This window comes from Athene cunicularia, assembly GCF_003259725.1.
Source record: "Athene cunicularia isolate RWA chromosome 4 unlocalized genomic scaffold, athCun1 chr4_part1, whole genome shotgun sequence".
In the NCBI taxonomy this organism is placed as follows: domain Eukaryota; kingdom Metazoa; phylum Chordata; class Aves; order Strigiformes; family Strigidae; genus Athene; species Athene cunicularia.
The window spans coordinates 38,332,100-38,344,894 of NW_020799098.1; the positions used below are offsets into that span (position 1 = coordinate 38,332,100).

The window sequence follows — 12,795 nt, forward strand, 5'->3', positions numbered from 1 at the left end:
CCCTTTGGAAGTCCAGGATGGCAGTTCTGCTGCCCCCTATCCCGGTGTCTCTAAGAATAAAGAACTCTACATGATTGCTGTGCCCTAGTCGTCCTCCAATCCCCACATCATCCACCAGTCCTTGTCTGTTCACAAAGAGGAGATCGAGCAGGGCACCTTCTCTGGTCAGTTCACTCACCAGCTGTGTCAAGAAGTTATCTCCCCCACATTCCAGAATTTTCCAGGACTGGTCCCATTCTGCTGAGACTATTTCCAGCAGATGTCTGGGAAGTTAAAGTCTGCCACAAGAACAAGGGCAAGCGATTGTGAAATTTTTCCTAAGTGCCTATAGAATATTTCATTCACCTCTCTGTCCTGGTTGGGTGGCTGTGGTGGTTTAGGCCCTGCCAGGACCAGAGACCATGTTGCCGTGGTCCCTCCCTGAACCCTCGGCCGGTCAGGGTTGGAAGTGAGGCACAAACCCCAGGATTTGAATAAGGAAAGTTTTAATAAAACAGTGTAACAAATAATCTGAACAACAACAATAGCAATAACAACAACAACAAACAGTAATAACAGTAAACAAGACAAAAGGTATATAGAGAAATACTGCAATGGATACAGCCAGCCTGCTGCCTGTGCTTCCCTGGACCAAAGCCACAAAGGAAAGCCTTCCTGCACTTCAGCGCCGGACCTGACATTGGCATGGTATTGAATAACCTGGCTGGAGTTCCCTTCCCACTGCTGGGGAAATTTAACCCTATCCTAGCTGAACCAGGACATAATCCACCTCTTTATTCTATACCATCTGCATCATGTCCAGCTGCCATTTGGCAGTTAACAATAACAAAACAACAATTAACAAAAGCACAATTCACAGCATGTTCTCACCCAGAATCAAGTCCCCTGTGGTACACATCGGACCTCTCCATCCTCCTGCATCACCCACCAGGTACACCCAGGTCCTTGAGCAAAAGCAATCCTGTGGATGGGTTTGCCTTTGCCTGGCGCAGGACTAACCCAGACCATTTTTCCCAACACACTCCTCATGCGCACCACAGGGACTTTATCCCCATCTACAGCACGTGGAAGTTTTGACTGAGACAGGCTAGCTCGACTAGCAGATCCTCTTGTGTTGACTAACCAGGTAGCCTTTGCTAGATGCATGTCCCAGTTTTTGAAGGTCCCACCTCCCAGGGCTTTCAATGTGGTTTTTAACAGTCCATTGTAGCGCTCGATCTTCCCAGAGGCTGGTGCGTGGTAGGGGATATGGTAGACCCACTCGATGCCGTGTTCTTTTGCCCAGGCATTTATGAGGTTGTTTCAGAAGTGGGTCCCTTGTCTGATTCAATTCTCTCTGGGGTGCCGTGTCACCACAGGACTTGGGTTTCAAGGCCCAGGATGGTGTTCCAGACGGTGGCGTGGGGCGCTGGGTAAATTCCCAGCCATCCAGTGGTTACTTCCACCATTGCAAGTATGTGGCGCTTGCTTCGGCGGGTCTGTGGCAGTGTGATTTAGTCGATCTGCGAGGCCTCTCCATATCTGTATTTCAACCATCACTCTCCATTTCACTGGGGCTTCACCCACTTGGCTTGTTTGATTGCGGCACACGTCTCATATCCATGGATGATCTCTGCAATGGTATCAATAGTGAGGTCCACCCCTCAATCTCAAGCCCACCTGTATGTTGCATTTCTACCTTGGTGGCCCAAGGTCTCATGGGCCCACCGGGCTATGAACAGTTCACCTTTACACTGCCAGTCCAAGTCTACCTGAGCCATCTGAGCAGCTTGGTCCACCTGCTGGTTGTGTCGATGTTCATCAGTGGCCCGACTCTTGGGTACATGGGCATCCACATGGCGCACCTTCACAACGAGGTTTTCCACACGGGCTGCAATGTCCTGCCATATTCAGCAGCCCAGACGGTTTTACCTTTATGTTGCCAATTGTTCTGCTTCCATTGCTGCAACCATTTCCACAGGGTATTTGCCACTGCCCATGAGTCGGTGTAGAGGTAGAACCTCCACCACTTTTTCCACTCAGCAATATCCAAAGCAAGCTGGACAGCTTTCACCTCTGCAAACTGGCTCGATTCACCCTGTCCCTCAGCAGCTTCTGTGACCCGTTGTGTGGGACTTCACACAGCAGCCTTCCATCATTGATGTTTTCCCACAATACGACAAGACCCATCAGTGAAGAGGGCACATAGCTTCTCCTCATCCGGTAGCTTGTTATATGGTGGGGCCTCCTTAGCACGTGTTACCTCCTGTTCTGGTGACATCCTGGAATCTTTGCTCTCCGGCCAATTCATGATTACTTCCAATATCCCTGGGTGACTGGGGCTCCCTGTTCAAGCCTGTTGTGTTATCAACGCAACCCATTTACTCCACATGGCATCGGTTGCATGATGTGTGGAGGAGGCTTTTCCTTTGAACATCCACCCCAGCACCGGCAGTCGGGGTGCCAGGAGGAGCTCTGTTTCAGTGCTGACCACTTCTGAGGCAGCCCGAACTCCTTTGTACGCTGCCAGTATCTCCTTCTCAGTTGGTGTGTAATTAGTTTCAGAGACTTTGTATCCCCAGCTCCAAAAGCCTAGAGGTCGGCCTTGGGTTTCCCCAGGTGCTCTCTGCCAGAGGCTCCAGGTAGGGCCATTCTCCCCAGCTATGGTGTAGAGCATGTTATTAACCTCCTGCCCTTCCCATACGGGCCCGAGGGCTACTGCTTGGGCAATCTCCCGTTTAATTTGTTCAAAGGATTGTTGTTGCTCCAGGCCCCATTCAAAATCACCCTTCTTACAGCCTGATTGTGAGCCCTCTCTACCACATAACCTGTAGTTTGTCATGTGCATCCTCCAGAACCCCACAGCGCCCAGGAAAGACTGAGTCTCCTTTTTAGAGGTTGGTGGGGCCATGGCTGTTATCTTGTTTATCACCTCCATTGGGATGTGGCGACGCCCATCTTGCCATTTTATCCCTAGGAATTGAATTTCCCTTGCAGGCCCCTTAACTTTCTTTTGCTTAATGGCACAGCCAGTCTTCAAGAGGATTTCAATTATCTTCTTCCCTTTCTCAAAGATTTCCTCAGCTGTGTCCCCCCATACAATGATGTCATCAATGTACTGCAGGTGTTCTGGAGCCCCACCTTTCTCCAGTGCAGTATGGACCCGTCCATGGCAAATGGTGGAGCTGTGGTTCCACCCCTGGTGCAATCGATTCCAGGTGTACTGGATGCCTCTCCAAGTGAACGCAAACTGTGGCCTGCACTCTGGCGCTATCGGAATGGAGAAGAACACGTTAGCAATGGCAGTTGTGGCGTACCACTTGGCTGCCCTTGACTCCAGTTCATACTGGAGCTCTAGCATGTCTGGCACTGCAGCACTCATTGCTGGCGTAACTTCATTCAGGCCACGGTAATCCACAGTTAGCCTCCACTCGCCATTAGGCTTTCTCACTGGCCATATAGGGCTGTTGAAGGGTGAGTGAGTTTTGCTGATCACCTTCTGGCTTTCTAGTTGACGGATCAGCCGATAGATACAAGCACATTATAAGCAGTCAGTAGCCAGTATAGCAAAAAGAGACCCTTTACACATTTTCCACCGACAACAAATATCAGCATTGTGATCATACACTGGATATAAGGATTAATCCAGCCCCACCACGCAAATGGGCCAGCATTGCAAACATTTCTTAAACAATACAAACAGAAAAAAACTGCACCCAACAGATTGCTCCAACACACTCTGGTGAGGGTCTGTCCCTTTTTGAAACTTATTTCAAACCTCTTCAGCACCACGTTGGGCACCAAAAAGGGCTGTGGTGGTTTAGGCCCTACCAGGACCAGAGACCATGTTGCCATTGTTGCTCCCCTACCCTCGGCCGTTCAGGGTTGGAAGTGAGGCACAAACCCCAGAATTGAAATGAGAAAAGTTTTAATACAACAGTGTAACAAATAACAATCTGAACAACAACAATAGCAATAACAACAACAATAAACAGTAATAACAGTAAACAAGACAAAAGATATACAGGGAAATATTGCAGTGAACACAGCCAGCCTGCCGTGCGTGCTGCCCGCAACATACAGTGTGTAGTTCTTCATTCTTCCAGTCCTCTGTGTCTTGAGTGGTGTGGCTGGAGCTATTGCTGGTGAAGACTGAGGAAAAGAAGTCATTCAGAACCTCAGCCAACTCCATGTCCTGGGTAACCATGTCTCCCATTTCCTTCTGGAGAGGGTCCACATTTGCCCTAGTTGTCCTGTTATCATCAACATACCTATAGAAGCTTTTCTTATTGGCCTTGACATCTCTGGCCACATTTAATTACATCAGGGCTTTGGCCTTTCTAACCTGATCTCTGGCTGCTCAGTTTCTCTGCATTCCTCCCAAGATACTTGTCCTTGTTCTGTTGCCTTCCTTTTTGTGTCTGAGTTTGTCCAGGATCTCCTTGTTCATCCATGCAGGTCTCCTGGTGTTCTTATGTGACTTCCTCTTTGTCAGGATGCATCACTCCTGAGCTTGGAGGAGGTGATCCTTGAATATCAACCAGCTTTCTTGGGCCCCTCTTCCCTGGGCCCCTCTCCCCTCCAGGGCTTTATCCCATGCTACTCTGCCAAGCAGATCCCTGAAGAGGCTGAAGTCTGCTCTCCTGAAGTCCAGGGTAGCGAGCTTGCTGTGCACCCTCCTCAGTGCCCTCAGGATCTTGAACTCCATTATTTTATGGTCACTGCAGCCAAGGCTGTCCTTGAGCTTCACACTCCCCACCAGCTCCTCCTTGTTGGTGAGAACACATAAGCAACTCCTTTGAGGGCTGTAATGCATATATCCAGCACAATTGTAGGATCTGCTACTACAAACAACTATGCACCACTGTAGAATTTAGTGACTGCATAAATAAGTGTAGGAATCCTTCATGTAAGGTGTTGATACTGGAAAAGGTTTATGTTCTACACTAAACTTTTTTTTTTTTTTTTTCCCCCAGCTTTACCAGTTGCTAACATGTATAGTCTAAGAGATATTGAGATTACGGAGGAAATTTCTACTCATGTATATGAGCATCATCTTTCAAGAATAACAGAAATTACACAGTAGTTCTGTGAATATGTACAAAGAATACTGTCTGAAGTGACAATGAATCAATCCCACCATCAATATAAGGTTCTTTAATCTGTATTTGGGTTCCTAAACCAAATTATTATCAAAAAGTTGGATATTGAACTGTTTAACTTGATTTTAAATTCAGAAATGTCTACTAGCGTCAAGTAGGAGAGGATTTAATTTCAAGTGAAGACTTACTTTACTGACAATGACAATCTTCAGTTTTCTTAAGTTTGGACATTAGGCAGGACAGAAAGCCCAAATACTAGGAAATTTCCTCCAAGATGCAGTACTACAGGAGTAAGATAGTAATTGGGTTTTGTCAACTGCTTTTAATGATTCTGCCTTATGTGATAATAAGGAAGGATGTACAATCTAAGATTAATGACAGTTATTGGAGGTTACCACCTCCAGTACAGCAGATAAAACAGCTGAATACTTGGCTCTTGAGTTTGCTTGACTAGGCATAAATACAAAAAAACTAAAACAGCTAGAAGGATAAAATGGAAGTGATGTAAATTGTGATGTTTAGGATAACAACATTACAATGTGTTGCTAAAGTTCAGTGCTAAAGGTCAAGAAATACAAAAAACCCAAACAAACCAAAAATAGAAATCAATGTTTATCTTCTATTTGTATTTGATATGAAAGTTGATCTTACTTCTGGACAGCCCAGTGCAGATATCTTTTTATTATGAGAGTAAGCTACTACCTTGCCCTCTACAAGGACATGACCTTAAAAGAGTCTGAAAGGATATGCTGAAGAGTATAGTGGCCTCAATCTCTACATCCTGAAATATATACCTAAATATAACATGCATATATAGTTTACTTAGAAAACACGGTCAAGGATTACATCTGAAGAGAATGATCTATGTGCCATTGGAACAAACAAACTGATACTATTCTCCCATGCTATCTGGTGCTATCTGAAGTCAGAAATGCATTTCAGTTATGAAGAAAGATTTTCAAGAACAGAAGAGAGGCAAGAAATGTCTCTATCTTGATCTTCCACTTTTGCCACCAAATTTGCTGTTATTTAATAATCTGTAGTTGATATACTGTGCCAAATCAACTATGCCCTTATTTTTTTCCAAATGCATTTCTAACCACTGTTTATGTTTCAGCTTAAATCTTATCTAGAGAAATATTTAGATGTTTCTCTGCATCATTTCTTTAAAAGCTCCCTTTGATGTATTCTTGCCATAAATCAGTAGCATTCTGTATGTTTCAAAATTAAGAATGATTTTCAATTGATTGACTATATTCACACCTCATGGAAATTGGTATTTTAGTAAGCTATCCTGGTTCAGCTAGGATAGGGTTAAGTTATCCCTGCAGTGGGGAGGGAGCTCTAGCCAGGTTATTCGATACCATGCTGACGTCAGGTCCAGGCGCCCGAAGGGCAGGAACAGTTTTCTTTGTTGCTTTTGTCCCAGAGGGTACCCACGACGGAACTGCTCTGTCCTGTTGGTATATCTCTGTATATCTTTTGTCCTGTTTACTGTTACTATTGCTTATTGTTATTGTTGTTGTTCCACTGTTGTATTAAATTGTTACACCGTTGTATTAATTTTTTCCTTATCTCAACCCTGGGGTTTGTATCTCACTCCCTGCCCTGTCTGGTCCGAGGGTGGAGGAGGAACCACGGCAACATGGTCTCGGGTCCTGGCAGGGCCTAAACCACCACGGACGTAAGCTTATCTCCAGATTCACTTTACCCAATTCTATGACAAAATGGATTCTCTGTCAATCCATGTAGACATTATTTCAGAATATGTCCCACCATAGCTCTAAAAATTATCTACTGAATTACTAAAGACTAAGATGCTACAACTTTACATTTTCTCTTCTGACACACTTTGAAGTCATAAAATCTATTACAGGAATTAATGTCTTCATAACAAAAAACATACAACAAAAAAATCCAAGAACAAAATACTTCAATGAATTTTTATACTCTTGTAATTTAACGAATTTTTACTTTCAATAATTTATACAGTATTATGTTAATTTATTACATCAATATCTATAGTAAAGAAGTCAGTTAAAAAGCCTCAGGTTTTACTTATTAATTAAGAACCTTTACACTGAGAATATGTAGCATGTAACGATCTTAAAATACAATGTTTACAGTAAGGCTGTGCAGTAAGTAAACATACAATAATGACACAGCAAACCTATGTCTCAGTGATCCTATGTCATATGAGGTCAGTTAAGAATTAGATTTCCTCTACTCCATCCAAGCTACTGATGACACAAACATAAGCAGGTCTCTAAATGGTTGTCCTTTTTATTGTTTCCCATAATTTGCTCTTTCCCAAGACAGGACAAGATGACATACAGGATAGCCAGGCCACCTCACAGTTATTAGAATAAGCTGTGAGTAACAGATGTGCAACACCATCATCATCACCAGATCTGCACCAGGATGAGGCTTTAGAACAACCTTCCCACAAGAGTACAAGGACAAAAACATAGCTACTTTTAAGATTGAGCTTTATCAGTTTATGGAGGAGATTAGGCTCTAACTTCTAACAATAGCAGTGGATTGGACTAGATCATGCATCTTCCTAAGGATGTTCCATAATTGTATCTTGAAAAATGAATTCAATGAAACTTTATGGCCTTTTTTTTTCTTTTAAGAAATTAACAGCTTGAGGAAAAAAATAAGTTTATATGTACAGTGCCACTGTTACTATGGCTTAGCAGATGCTTGCATTCAAATTCTGTGAAGAATACTTACAAAATTTAAGAAAATAGAAAAAGAGGTTTATATATATATGATATTCAAATCCCTTGGTCAGAAAAGACAAACAGGGCACACAGCACATGTATGGAGAAAAACTATAACCTTATTCATAAAGCTATGTCTGTACGGAAATGCTTGTCTGTTTCATAATCACTACCTGTATAAAATCTGAATGTACTCAAAGCTGAAGTGCCCCAGTTTCTGAAAAAAAACCCAAACAAACAAACCCAAAACCCAAAAAAAACCCCACATCCAGTCTGTCAACAAACAGTTAATATGGCCAGAAAGATGTTGCTTGTATTTTCTGTATCATGCTCGTAGGATTTATCTATGTCGAGCTAAGTCACTTAATTCATTCAAATAAATTTAGGTAATAGTGCAAATCCCTGTCTGGAATGATAATGAGCACATGTTAAAGTAAATATTTTAATAATAATAATAATAATAATAACAACAACAACAACAACAACTTTTTTAAACTATATTTTGCTGATTTAGATGTTAAGATAATAATTGTTATTTAATTTATATTTATTTCTACAGCAGCTATAAGAAATAACACAAACACTTGCTCAGCGTATTTAATTCAACATATCAGGAACTTTCCTTAGCAGAAAAACATTTCAGCGTCTGAAGCACAAACAAGCCCACAGAGAACATAACTTGAAAGTAGAGAAAGAAAAAATTAATGAGAAAAGTAGAAGTAATTCTTTCTACCTGTGAAGTTCAAGGTAATATTTCAAATCCCTCAGATCTCAGGCACATCCCTGTGCTATTCATCATCTGTATGTATTTGTTAATGGATTTGGTGAGCTAAGAGAGGTTGAATAGCCAAAGTGTGGATGACAACCAGCTGGATATCATTTGTACAAACTGTACTCTCTCTCACACATCTGCTATTACTAATTTTCCAAATTTGGAAAACTAGCTAAAGCTGGACACAGGCAAGATAAAGCTGATATTATTAGAAAAACAGACCAACTCTTGAAAAGTTTGTCTCCAAGATATTGTTCTAAAACACTGAGATTCTGTGCTCTAAGAATTTTTACAGAACACTCAGTTTCACAGTTCTGTTCAGACACTTCAGGGGCCACTTGTGCTCCAATAACCATAAAAGAAAAAGAACTCAAAACCCCCACATACCACAACCACCTCCAAAAAATAAACCTCTTTAACTGCAACAAGATTGCACTCCATTCTCTGGAAATCTGAATGGGATACAACTACATGCATGTTCATAGCCAGCAAGTTAAATATGAAAAACAGGCTGTAGGTTAGTAAAAAAAAATTACAGAGTTCTTCCCAACATTAACCTCACACTTGAAAGCAGAGTTCTTAATTGTTCTTTCCTGGCATCTAAACTTATGTATGAATTAGATCTTCAAGATCTAACATATCATCTTTCATTCAATCATTATCAGTCTCCCACTACAGACATTTTCAGACAACAGGTAACAACTAGAAAAGGAAGTTAGGAGACAGAAAATAGTAGCATTAATTTTAGTGTTCTTAGACCTCGGTTTGCTGGGGGTGGGGTGAGGAATCAATGCTACTATAAGCAACCCAAATGGTTCTTTAACCATATCGAAAAAGAGACTACAAAAGGTCAAAACCAAAAAGATTAGGGTTCAGACTATCAATAAACAAGGTAACTCATGTCTCATTAAAAAAGAGGTTACCGAGTAAGAGGCAAAAGCAGGTTGTCCAATAGCACAAGTCAATGCCAACAATTATATCTAAGACAGAAAAAAAAAAAAAGATCTTAAAACATATAAATCAAAGGGATGGGATAAACTCTATCTTCCCCAAAAAACCTGCAAGTAGAGATATTTGGTTTCAAGAGACCATGAAACAGTTGAATACAAACTATACAACTATTTTACAACAAGAACAATGGAATCAGTCAAAAGGAGAGTGAGAAAAGACCCTCACAAAATAAGTCAAACATTGGATGTGATAAATTGTGGGAAAAGTATGAACCATTAATGGGATGTGGTCATGAGAAGAGATATACAATGCATTAGAAAAGCTATTTTCAACACAGAAGGAAGCTTAACACCATTATACCAGGCACTCACGCACTGTTTGGTAAGCGTATTTGGGAGAGATGGATTTAAACATATTAAATGCAGTGTTTTTAAAAAATGATGGAAGGAGGAGGGAATTACCAGAGATATGGAAGTTTTATTTACATCAAGACACCATAAAGCCTAAGCATCAGGGTTCAAATTGGCCACGTAGGCCAGAAAGTAGATAAAGGTTCCAATATCTGAACCAAGCTTCTAGTCAGTAGAAACATTAGGAAAAAAACTCCATTAAGTAGGAAAAAAGCAGTATCAACTTCACCAATATAAAGACTTATAATATACAGCTCAAGAAAAAAGATGATATTAATGCTTTTCCACTCCAACAACTGCTTCTGAGAGCATCCCCCATCATTAAACAGGAAATTAGACACTGGGCACTGAGTGGAAAGATTCATCACTGATGAAGATTGTAGAAACTATTAACTATCAACTTGTCTGCTTACACACAGCTTCCCACGTAAAACTAAACAAAGTAGCAAAGGTGAAAAATCTAAGAAGGAGCCTCAGCAGAGACGACCCTGCAGTCAGGGTCATCACCATAAGTGAAACCACCACCAAAGACAGAAAGAACTGGAAGAGACAAGTTTCCACTCTTCAGATTGCTTTGAGAACTCGTATATGATATTGTTAACATTAAAAAAAAAAAAAAAAAATGTACAAGCCTTTACTTCTAATCTAGTAATTCCAAACATCACAGCAAAATCAAATTCTCCAACCTGTGCTAGAATCAGATAAGGAAAAAATGGCCCAAATGGATTCAGCCGAGGTGTACATATTATAGGACTGAAATGGGGAAAAGAAGATGGTACAAAGCTTCCATCCTTATCCTGTGTCCAGCAAACAACTCAGCTGCTACCACAAGTAATTGCTAACTTGAACACTATGTCACTGAATTGCCTGTACCTACAGGTGCATTCTCAGTTCTCACAGACAGTTGCTATAATTCAAATGTTAGATTGATACTTACTTGTCTTCTCGTGCTGGGGATCTTTTGCCTCATATAACAAAATATGTGAGTTACATGGTATCATCACTAGAATTTGCTGAAGTAACTCTTATTGTCCACATCAACTCTGACCCACAGACTGCAGGAAGAAGAAACATTGCCTTCCCTAAATTATCATCTCCTATTCCCACTGTTAGAAATAAAATACTGGCCCACTGAGTTAAATGGACCATTAGTTGAACTCACTGAGGACTTTCTAATGTTGTTCTTGCTACATGGAAATTTTCCTCATAGCAGATGACCAAATTACAAATTCATCATATTCTTATGGGTCCTTTAAATAGCCAGAGCTACTCAACCAGTCTAGGATTTGGTGTAACAGAATGCACAGAATGACACTTCTGTTAAAACAGAGATGGAAAAAGACAGTAGATATCTTGTCAGGGAGAATAATTAATAAGTTACCAAAAAAAAATAATAAGTAAAACAATGCTCACAAGGTATTTTATAATTGTAGCATTATCTGTATTACTCCATACATACTCCACACTACCTTTGCAAGTTCTTTAGATCACCATGTCTCCATATGGATTACAAACATGAGTCAAAGATGACTAGTTTTAACTGAAGCTTTTGAACAGTTCTGATATGCAAAACATAAATAACAATAACACAAACTTAGTTTGATGGATTTGTGCAAGGCACTTCTTCTCTAACAGAATCCTTAAAATATATCAGTAACCTATACAGCTGTGCCTTTAATCAGGAAATAAATGGCACAACCTAAGTGAACTGCTGCTATTTTAGGACTACAAAAAATTAGGAAGTGCAAAAGTTAGCAACTTGAACTTAATTTAAAACAATGGGAAATATGCCTTAACATGAATAACTTAAGCAAAATAACACTTTGCTAGAGCCTGAAGAACATTTGATTGTTCTCTGTATGGGTTTATTAGCAGGATTCTTCTCCCTAAATGCTCTTATGAATAGCAGGAAACTGCATAATGTCATGACAAAATGTTTAGACAAGGCATAAAACCAGAAAGCTCTACACTCCTAACATAGAAGAGTTTTAAACTCTATAAGTAGTTAGAAAGAGACACATTTCTCAGCCCATAACGTATCTGACAGACAGAGTGCATGATCCTCAGAAAGATGTTTGTGAAACAAGCAGTTTTGGGGCCTGAAAAGGAAATTTCTAAATATTTATGTTCTGTATCATGCAGTGGTTAAGCCAGTTATCAGGAACACTATGGTCTTCACTGATTTTAAAATCCAGGATTATGATCTTTACTACAGCATTTCAAGTAAGTGAAGATCTCACTCAGACTTTCCTTTCACACCTGCCATTTTCAAGTCTTCCAAAACAGTTTCTCAAATCTCCACATGATCATTTGTATGCAAACCTACATTTCTGAAGACATCAGGAAAAAAAAAAAAAAAACAAAAAAAACCCAGAAAGAACTTTAAACACTTATTTCTTCATTTGCAGAGATTGCTGTCTTAAATTTGTTCTCATAAGCTTTGTTTGCTTAACCTTTAGTTTTCTTTTTTACTTGAATAAGTTTTTTTAGTTCTTTAAGCTTGTTTTTGCTTCGCCCTTCCGCACTTGTCCCAGCTAGGAAAAGCACTTTAAGTATAAACAAGCCCAAATCTCTCCCTCCCAACGGAACGCCAGCGTTTTCCACGCATTTCGCTTCCTCTAAAGACTGCTGCCTCCGCGTTGACTCGATTTTAAGTTTATGTTCCCCCAAAAGCACCTCTGTGCAGGGATATGCATACAGTCGCAAAGTCCCCAAACCAGTGCGCAGCCCCAACAGCACCGCCAGCCCGCTGCCGGGTACCTCAGCCCTCCAGATGCCTTCAGACCCAAAGCCGCGAAAGCTCCGCAGGGCCAGGCCGCTTCGCCTCGCCTCGCCTCGCCCCAGGCCGCAGGTGG

The 12,795-nt window shown here is 41.0% G+C and overlaps 1 protein-coding gene across 2 annotated transcripts in view; it reads right to left on the bottom strand.

The window, feature by feature from the left end:
- Positions 1 to 9,481, bottom strand: part of WDR17 (WD repeat domain 17) — a 66,370-nt gene extending 56,889 nt beyond the window's left edge. The window contains exon 1 of one of the 2 annotated variants that reach the window (XM_026847255.1): positions 8,541 to 9,481. The gene's annotated coding sequence lies outside the window, so the exon portion shown is untranslated. Of the gene's footprint in view, positions 1 to 2,837; positions 2,843 to 8,540 lie in introns of those variants that run through there. The other variant, XM_026847256.1, reaches the window with a different exon arrangement.
- Between the last annotated feature and the right edge of the window lie 3,314 nt (positions 9,482 to 12,795).